The following is a 10677-nucleotide window of genomic DNA, read 5'->3' as shown; positions in this document are numbered from 1 at the left end:
CACATTCTGAATTTTATATATATATAGATTACATATCATACGACAATTATTCATGTGGCCGTATTTATGATGAGCACATAGGATCTGTTGCTGCCACATAGGGTCTGTTGCTACAAACGGGATACCCCACCAAGGTCAACTTCTTATTCTTCAGTAACGTTTAAAAAGTACTAATAATCGTGGTATGTGGATTGATAGAACTCTAAGAACATTGGACTAGATGTTTTGCAGTAATTGTTCCTGTTCTTTCGTCCTGAGTTCAAATTCTGCCTACTTGGACGGTAAACTTAAACTGATCCCTAGTTTAACACCCTCACTCGGTACATTGGATGCTTTCAGCTGAATCAGTTTAAGAACAATTGTTATGTTTGACCATGTAATCCTAGAAACCCGTTTGATACCATATTTCTATTGGCATACATTACATTCAGGCCAAATCTTCAGCTAGAGATTATTTCTTCCCTCCTTTCCTCTCACGAGTCTCGAAAACCCAAGATATGTGAGAGATTTGACATTGCCGATTAAATGTGTCTTTTGATTTTTTTTTCTAATTTTTTGTATTAAGAAAGATTTAGGCTGCTATTTCTAGCTGGTCGCGCAGTGGATTGACAGACTCGCTTGTGTTAGTGTCAAACAAAATGTCTAATATTTTTAACTATGGTCCTTTGCGTTCTACGTTCAAATTCCGCGACTGGAGTCAACTTTGTCGTTCATCTTTCAACGGGAATTGGGAGGGGTCTACAAAACAGTCAAGTACACAGAAACGATGGAATACTCTAATACAAAGCATTCTAGAAAAGAAAAGAATTACAAAATAAGACTAAGACCACAGAGGAACACCGTACGATCTCCTAGAAATAACAGTCAACTCTCCCTCAAATACCACTAACGTCTTACTACATTTTGTTTTATAACAGTGCACTGTTTAAATTTTTTAAAAAGTGACTTGAGGGTCACGATTGGAATACCTTAGATTATGGGTTTGCTTAATTGGAGCAGACTCCAGGGTAAAAGAGCAACCACCTTCGTTGGTAAGTACTTTTGTTTTTGAAGTATATTGCGGTAATAATACAAGAAGCGATTTTTTTTAACTGTAGAAAATTTGCACCGGTTACACCGTCTCCTTTGTTAGGAGCCCTAACGTCTCTTTTTTAATTGCGGGAAACGTTTCAGAAGGTAAAAAAATTTAAACTTCAATTTTAATTTATTAGAAATTTGTATATAAAAAAAAACATTTTAATTTTTTTATTTTATTTTTACCAAATGATTTTTTATAAATAACCGTAAAATAGCTTAGGCATTAAAAAAAATTTTTTGGAGAGCAACAAAGATTTATGATTGCGAGAAATATAGATATATATTCCTCACAACAATGTGTATGTATGTATGTACGTATGTATAAGCGAAAGTTTCAGCCATTTCTGCCTGTCAGTCTGTAAAGGACACTATTTGGTAGTTACAGAATACAGAAAACATGTAGAGAAACAAAAACCTCTTTAAAACTGATATACTTGGATATATTTTTAAGATTCGACATAACTTTTTCATTTACATTGTAGCACCAAAAAACGTAAGATAGCAATAAGTAAAACTTCTGCACATAGTTCATATAGATAGAATTCTCTTTACTAAATACCGGCTAACCGGACCTCGCAGTTATTTATTTTACGTTAATTTGATAAATGATATTAAAGATCGAAGTACGATTTTTGGTCATATATGGTTCTGATGGTGATTAGTAAATTCTTTGTTGATTTGGTGATTAGTAAATTCTTTATTACCGAATAAAAATGTGAACGGCATTATATTGATAATGCTGAATCCTCAACCGTCAAACAGTACGTTTAGCCTGTATTTTGGTAATTTGAAAAGCACACCGGTCTTCAGTTACTCTGCAAAAATGTTTTGACTGCCTTCTACAATTTTTCCCTCTAAAGAATATGGTGAACGTTAAAATGGTTTATGTATTTAAGTAGGTATTCTATTATAATAATAATAATAATAATAAAAAATGACATAAAAATATATCTACATGTTGCCAAAGTGGAAAGAATTGTTAGTAATAGTTAGACTTTAGTGACATAATAGACCCGGTTAGTCTCGTTCGTAACTCGGGTTTCAATTCTTTGTTATAAATACCTCAATTACACGGCTAAATCTTTTAAAAAAATAATAAATTGGCATTAACATTTTAAATATTCTCCCTTACCTTACTGCTACATCTACCTACGTAAGAAATCAATATTTAAAAACACACATTCAGCGTTACAATTACATCCGGTTGTAAACTCAAACTCACTGTAAATATTTTATGTGTCTATACATATATGCATGATTTTCTGCGATTTCTCTCTCTCTCCCTCTCTCATCGATATATTGTGTGTACAGAAAGAGAAAGAACTAGTCATCCGAGTGCAAGATCAAATGATATTGTACAAATTTCGTTTTTTTATTTTTTATTTTCCTACAATACGTTCTTCATTTTACAAGATATCTCTTCGAGGAAGTTGGACTTTTTTTCTTCTCTCTGAATATATTGTATTGGAAACTATTACATTTGTGTACGCAAACAAAAACAGCTGTCTCGCACCATCAAAACAGCTGGGCTGAGTTGAGCAGGTGCGCGGCAACGTTAACCCGTCGCGAAATACCCTGTCGCACGCCATGACACTATTATTAAACTATTTTAGACTCAAATTTGGCTGTCATGTTTGTTTATTTAATGTGTGCAAGTTGTTGGTGATTCTCTTATATAAGTGAGTCAATATAATTTTTATACATGTCTTCGCTTATCAATGTTCGACAAGTATATATCGACAACAGTCATCAGTGAACACTTAATATTCAATTAATTCACACATTGCCTTGACTACGATATATATATATATAGACCCACACGTATGTATAAATATATATATATGTGTGTGTGTGTGTATTTATGTGTATATATTTATGTATGTATATATGTATTAAAGATAAATGAAAATGCCACTTTTTTTTAAAAAAATTTGGGGCTGTTTTAATTAATTTACATTACATGTTTCGTTTTTTTTTTTTAAAACCTTATCAAAAATAAGTATAAAATTGGGAACACGGACTGCGCCTACTTTGGAGAACCTGGTAATGGGCTATCTCAAGATTAAACTATACCAGAGAACACTCGAGAAATATGGAAGCTCCTTTTCCACCTACATACAAAACAACTGGAAAAGATATCTCGATGACTGTTTCATCCTCTGGAATGAAAGTATAGAAAGACTCAACGAATTCCAAACACTTCTAAATGGAATAAACAAAAACCTCCAATTTACGATGGAATACAACAATTAACAACTACCGTTTTTAGATATCCTCATAAAGAAAGTCGGGAACAAGATAGAGACATCTATTATAAACCCACTGACTCGAAACAGTACCTACTATTTGATTCTTGCCACCCGAGACACACCAGGACTAATATCCCATTTTGCTTAGCCAAAAGAATATGCACTATAGTATCAGATGCAGACACCCGTTATACACGACTCCAGGAATTGAAATCCACACTCATAAATAGAAACTATCCACAGCCCTTAATCGAAAATACGATCCAAAGAGTACTTCAATTAAATACACAAGAACTTAGACAACCAAGACCCAAGAAGGAAGAAAAATTAAAAACCCTACCTTACATCTCCACACACAACAATGAGGCCTTCAACAACATACTCCACAGCACAGCTCTACTCAAGAAAGATACAAAAATGAACCAAATCCTCAAAACACATACAATCATCAAAAGTAAGAGGCAACCAAAATCAATGAAAAAGATTTTAACCCAGGCCAAATTACACTCAACAATAACCACAAAACCTACAGTAAAAAAATGCGGGAGACCCAACTGTGGGATTTGTGTCAACGTAATAGAAGGATCGGAACATCGATTAGAACAAGGCCATAATTTCAAAGTAAAAACTAATTTTACATGTGCATCGGAGAACTTGATCTACCTAATTACATGCTCTGGATGCAAACGGCAATATATTGGACACACTAAAAACAGCCTACGTCAGAAGATGGTGGTATACAAATCCCAAATTAGGATCCCAGAAAACAGGAAAATACCTCTCAGCCAGCACATCGACGAATGTGCTTACAACAAATTTCCCAAATTCACAACATTTCCACTATACAAATACAAAGACAATGCTAGCTAAAATGAACGCATTAGCAAGGAAATATTTTTTATAAGAAAATACCGACCAAGTCTAAATTCTCTAAACTAGCTACACTGAGACTTTCATATATATTTTTATATATTTATAAAAAAATCAAAATAAGCAACACGGATTTTAAAGATGATTGCAGTATGCACGTTTCATGCTACTCCACTTATTTAAGTAATGCGAGCATTACATTAAATGCAATATGTAGAGCAATCTTCAGCTGCACGGAAATGCAGAAAATTACAGTAGAATAGACATATTATAATTGTGGCAACTGACTAGCCTGATAGCCTTGGCTATGTCAAGATGGATTTTTATGTATTCTTCTTCCCACTTGGATTTGAAATCTTGCCACAATTCTAATATGTCTATTCTACTGTAATTTTCTGCATTTTCGTGCAGCTGAAGATTGCTCTACATATTGCATTTAATGTAATGCTCGCATTACTTAAATAAATGGAGTAGCATGAAACGTGCGTACTGCAATCATCTTTAAAATCCGTGTTGCTTATTTTGATTTTTTGATCACCTCGTTTTTGGAATGGTTTTTGTATAATACCATACCATACTATATTCTGGTGCCTAAACATAAGTACCATATTCAATTTTGAATCTAAATCTAAACCTTTTATATATTTATATGTAGATTTGCAAGTTATTCATAAGAAATAAACAAAGGGGATCGAAGAACCCGATTTCTATTAAAACCATAGGGGTAACAATTTCACCATGACGACTACTACTACTACTACTACTATTGTTATTATCATTACTGCTGCTGGTTATTCGATGGCTACAACCACTCCTAGAAGTCTTGACCACTATTTAATTTACAAAAACAGATAGTAGTAATCTACTATCACAGCGAGTTGGAATTACCATGCCTTCACAACGGAACGAAAGGACCACGTGCGCATGCAAGAAATAACTGTAAACTATGAATGTCATTCTTAATTTTAATTTCAATTTTATTTTATTAAAAGCCCTCTTCTTTTCTCACATATTTTATACTCATTTTTGATAAGGTTTTTCAAAAAAAGCGAAATGTGTAATGTAAATTAATTAAAACACCTAAAAAAAATATTTTGTTTGTGTTTCTTTCTGTGGAAGAGCGTAGGCTCAAAACGTTAAAAGATTTTTTCACTTCCTGAGCGTTAAACTAATACATCTGTTTGTTGTCTACACCACCAGTCTTCATCTTGTTTTTTTTGTTTTTTGTGAGTTCTCTCCCTGTATATATGTATGTGTGTATATGTATATATATATATATATATATATATGTGTGTGCACGCCAATGTTAACCCGTCACAAAATGCCTGTCGCATGCCACGGCAATGTTACTGGAATATTTTAAACGCAAACCTGGCTGTTATGTTTGTTTGTTTAATGTGTGCAAGCTGTTAGTTATTCTCATATATAATTAAGGCATTATGTGTGTGTGTGTGTGTGTATGTATATATATGTATGTATATATATGTATGTGTGTATATGTATATATATATATATGTATGTGTGTGTGTGTTTGTGTATGTATATATAATGATTGACCGTTGACTGGACACTATTCAATTTTTTTTCTCCGTGTTTTTCTCCTTGTCTCCGTATTCTTTCTGTTGAAGAGCGTAGCTCGAAACGTCAAAGACTTTCCGTATTCCCGAGCGTCATACTAATACATCCTTTTGTTATTTACACCACCTGTCCTCGTTTGTTGTTGTTTTTTCGTATATTCTCCCATATATATATATATATATATACATACACATAGATATGTGTTGTTGAAAATGCACCTAAATTTCAAAAACTCGTAATTGTTTAAAATACATTTACTTACATATATACCAAACTAGTTTCAACAATGTTTTTTGTTTAGCAATGGTAAAAGTTCAAAATTGCAAATTAGAAAATCATCTTTGTTTATCAGTGGTAAAAGTTTAAAACTATGAATTAGAAAAACATTTTTAAAAGTTTCAATGTTGACAAATTAACATGTTCATAACAGTCAATAATATTAAAACTATATCAATTTGTTTCAAAGTTCATTATAGTGGTGATCAACAAGTCATACTGAGTTCAGAGGGGGAAAAAAAAACAAGGGAGAAATAAAAATAGTAAAAAAAAAAGGAATTTGGTTTACAGTTTCTCTGATCCTCTTTCCATAGAGTAGTGGTATGTTTTGGGATCATATGTATTTATAATCTTTTCTGCGAGTGGATCTGATTTTTGATTCGTTAAAGTGCTGGTGACGTTTTTTTGGTGGTCAGGCTTGTTCTGCTTGCTTGGCTTCCCTGTGGAGACGGTCATCAGTTGTTCCAGTTGGTTGGTTCTCATAAAAGGTCATTTTGTTGTAATTGCTGAAGTTCGTTTTTGATAGGTCAGGAGTCAGGTGACGTCAGCGACTGGTGCTTGTATGGTGATTTGGAATTGCTGTTTCAGAACCCGGATGGAAGATTGTTACTAAAGTTTTTTAAAAAGTTTTTTTGTTGTTCCTAGTTGTTTTTTTTTTGTGTTGAAATTGAGTCTTTTTTCTTTTCTTTTTACTGCTTTTTCTTCTTTCTAAAGGATATTCAGCTGTGGTTTATATTTTTTAATCAGTATGTTTTCCTTATTTAAGCAGAACTGGGTTGAAGTGTTTCCAGTGTATTGATAGAGAGGGAAGATTTGGTATTTAGGGTTTATGTCTACGGGGCATTGGTCTAGGTGATTGCTTACAGGAATTTTCCTAGTGGCGGGGTCCCAGATTTGTTGCCTGTGCACTGTAAGTCTCTCCCTCAAAGTTAAGCTAGTTCGACCTATGTAGTCCCCACCACACCCTCCACATTTGAGAACACAGATTAAGTTCTTCGAAGCACAGGTGAAGTCATATTTTATGGTAAAAGTTTGACCTGACTTAAATTTGTATGTTTAATCCTCTAAGAGGAAGATGCAAGTTCCACAGTTAGGGCGGTTGCACTTTTTGACTTTTGCAGTTGTATTTTTAGTGAGTAATTTTTTTTTAGGGATTGCAGTTGTCTCTTGCTTTTAATAATCTTGTGTTTCCAGTGCCTTTTTCATTTGCAGGTCCTTCATAAGGAGGGGTATGTTTTGGTGGATGATGTATGCTTCCATGTTTCTTGGATTGTATGTTGATATGAAAGATACAGTTTTAAGTGTGTCATGGTGTTTTCTTGTTTTCCGTAACTCTTGGGTGTCTATCATTTCTGCACGTTCTATTCCATTTTTGATTAGACTGACAGGTATTTTTCTATCTAGTAATGTGTTTTTAAGTTCTTGGAGTCGCTTTTCTCGGGTTTCAGAATTCTCGCTAAGTTGAACGGTATATTTATTTTAATATGTTTTGGGTGGCAAGAGGAGAATAAATGATATTGCTTTGAGTCTGTTGGTTCGAAGATGTCTGTTTCAATTTCACTATCTCTCTTTATTATTAAGATGTCCAAGAAGAGTAGTTGTTTGTGGCTGTATTCCATTGTAAACTGGATACTATGGTTAATGCTGTTGGTTAAGTTTTTAAATTTTGAGAGTTGTTCAAGGTTATGTGGCCACAGGATGAAACAGTCATCCAGGTAGTGTTTCCAGTTGATGAGTAAATATTTTTGGTAGTTGTCTCAAAATTTCAGTCTGGTATGTTCGTATATATTTGGACTTCCAAGTATGCCATGACAAGATTGGCGAAAGTAGGGGCTACCCTCGTTCCCATCGCCATGCCCAATTTTTGACTATAAGTGTTTTTGTTGAAATTGAAGAAGTTGTTCTATAGGATGAATTTTATTCCTTCGGTGATGAATTCTTTTCCGATTCGGTCAGGAATGTCATTTGGGAATTTTTCCAGCCAATATTGTATGGCTATTATTCTGTATTCTTGAGGAATCTAGGTGTAGAGGTTTATTACATCGAATGAAACCAAGAGGGAGTTTTTGCTGGTTTTGTTTGAGAGATGGTTTAAAAAGTCCTGATCATCTTGTATAAAGCTTGGTATATGTTGGAGAATAGGTTTAAGGAGGATGTCAGTAAAGTTACTGAGTCTGTGTGACTCACACAAGGGACCGGCCACAATTGGTCTCATTTTGAGATCTCTCAGGTGTGGAATATTTATGACTATAGAAGTTGATTTGTTACAGGCTTTTTATAGCCTCACTTCTGTGGATTTTGGGAAGTTACTGGTTTTGCAGTCAAATCTAGTTAAGTAATTTGTCTCCTTTTTTGTTAGACCTTGTTGGAATTGTTGGATAAGGGTAGACAGTTTGGTCTTTATCTTGGATTGACTGTAGTTGTTGATTTTTTTCATAGTAAGTATTGTTTATGTATTTTTCTGAGCCCATGATTACTACAGCACTCCCTTTGTTGGCTTCTTTTATAATTATGTTGTCATCCTCCTTGAGATTATTAAAGATTTCCCATTCTTCTCTACTTGTATTTATTTTGGAATATATATATATATATATATATAGGGGTTGGACAAAATAATGGAAACACCTAGCATCATAATTTTGAAATATCTATAAAACCGTCTCAAGCTTGTTTGTTTTTATGTTTTTTGATTTATTATTAGTGTTGCTTAATATGTTTTGCTAAAATTGCTGTTTCTTTTCAGATATCATCACAAAAAGGTAATTAAAATTCATTAAAATGACAGATCTATCGGGCTTTCAAAGAGGTCAAATTGCAGGTGCTCGTATGGTAGGCGCTAGCGTAACGAAAACAGCCGAAATGTCTGGTGTATCAAGAAATGCTGTCTCAAAAGTAATGACAGCCTTTGAGAAACACAGAAAACCTACTCGTCGAAACGAAAATCTAGAAGAAAACCAAAACTTTCAGATAGGGACCTTCAGACTTTTTCGCAAATTGTTAGAAAGGAACACAAAACTACAGCTTCCAAAATTGCTGCAGAGCTTCATAACCACCTCGAGAACCCAGTTTCCACAAAAATTGTTCGCCGGGAGCTGCGCAAAGCCAGATTTTATGGGAGGGTTACAATCAGAAAACCACTACTTTCAAAAACAAACATTGCAAAGCGTTTAGAGTGGAGTAAAAACTTACAGAATTGGTCCCTAGAGCAGTGGAAGAATGTTATTTTCTCGGACGAGTCATTCTTTACCTTATTTCCGACCACCAGCCGAGTATACATGTGGAGATAGCCAAAAGAAGCATTTGACCCAGACTGCCTTCTTCCAACCGTTAAACATGGAAGAGAATCTGTGATGATCTGGTGAGCTATATCTTGGAAACCCGCCGGCCCAATAGTTTCCCATCATGGCAGAAATAATAGTCAAGACTATTTAAGCATTTTATCTGATAAAATTCATTCTGTGGTTGCAGAACTGTTTCTGGAGGGAAACACAATCTTTCAGGATGATAATGCACCAATTCACACAGCTAAAGTTGTTACTAAATGGCACAAGGAACATTCTAGTGAAGTTGAACATCTTATTTGGCCACCACAGTCTCCAGATCTCAATATTATTGAACATTTATGGTGCATTTTAGAAAAACAAATAAGGAGCTGATATCCTCCACCATCATCACTACAAGAACTGGAGACTGTTTTTGCTGAAGAATGGACAAAAATCCCATTGGAAACAATTCAAACTTTGTACGAGTCCATACCTCATAGAATTCAAGCTGTAATTACTAGCTAAGGTGGTCCTACCCCATGTTAAAATAAATTTGTTTGAAATTTTAAGGTGTTTCCATTATTTTTTCCAACCCTAGGTAAATTTTACAAATATTTTATAATTATATACATATAACAAGGGCTTGGCTTGTGCCTCACCACGCACTAAAAATAGTAGATGTCAAAAGGCATTATTAGCACCATAAATTCTCTGAGAATAACACACCACATAATAGGTTAGCAAAAGAAAGAAAATGAATTAAAACTTTTGGTTAACCACATACAAGATCCTGTTTCCAGCTTAAAGTAAAGAATATTACCTATTGCCTTCATCAGCACCAGTATTCCATAGCATAAATTCACGAGTGTCCATGAATATGTGAACGAGCTGCAACTTCGCTCGTGCAATATCCATCCACACTCGCACTTATTATAATTATGTATATATATAACACTTGTTATAATTGTATGTATGTATATAAATTTATTTATGAGGGTAGAAATGGATATTAATCAATTTGAACCAGTGGTCTAGCATATTAAAAAAATCCAAAGATTAAAATTATATTACATACAAAAATAAGAGGGATGACCAGCAAAAGTGGACTCCTACATGCTAGAAATAGATGCCGAATCATCTAACCACGAAAAAAATATATGTTCTCAGTAAAAATTCAGCGACACAACAGACTGTAAAAGAGCAAGACAAATGAAAAAATACTAAATAAAAACGATTAACCTACGTACCATGGTTTCACCTGTTAAAATTTACATAAATATCTGCAGGAGTCCACTTTTGCTGGTCATCCCTCTTATTTTTGTATGTAATATAATTTTAATCTTCGGATTTTTTCAATATGCTAG

The 10677-nt window shown here is 34.0% G+C and overlaps 1 protein-coding gene across 2 annotated transcripts in view; it reads left to right on the top strand.

Moving 5' to 3' along the window:
* The first annotated feature begins 611 nt into the window (after positions 1-611).
* Positions 612-10677, top strand: part of LOC106884349 (zinc finger protein OZF) — a 21887-nt gene continuing 11821 nt past the window's right edge. Inside the window, exon 1 of one of the 2 annotated variants that reach the window (XM_014935689.2) lies at positions 612-1031. The gene's annotated coding sequence lies outside the window, so the exon portion shown is untranslated. Of the gene's footprint in view, positions 1032-1082; positions 1177-10677 lie in introns of those variants that run through there. The other variant, XM_014935688.2, reaches the window with a different exon arrangement.

The sequence above is a fragment of the Octopus bimaculoides genome, chromosome 14 (assembly GCF_001194135.2).
Source record: "Octopus bimaculoides isolate UCB-OBI-ISO-001 chromosome 14, ASM119413v2, whole genome shotgun sequence".
NCBI classification, from domain to species: domain Eukaryota; kingdom Metazoa; phylum Mollusca; class Cephalopoda; order Octopoda; family Octopodidae; genus Octopus; species Octopus bimaculoides.
This window is presented reverse-complemented; position numbering and strand designations above follow the sequence as displayed.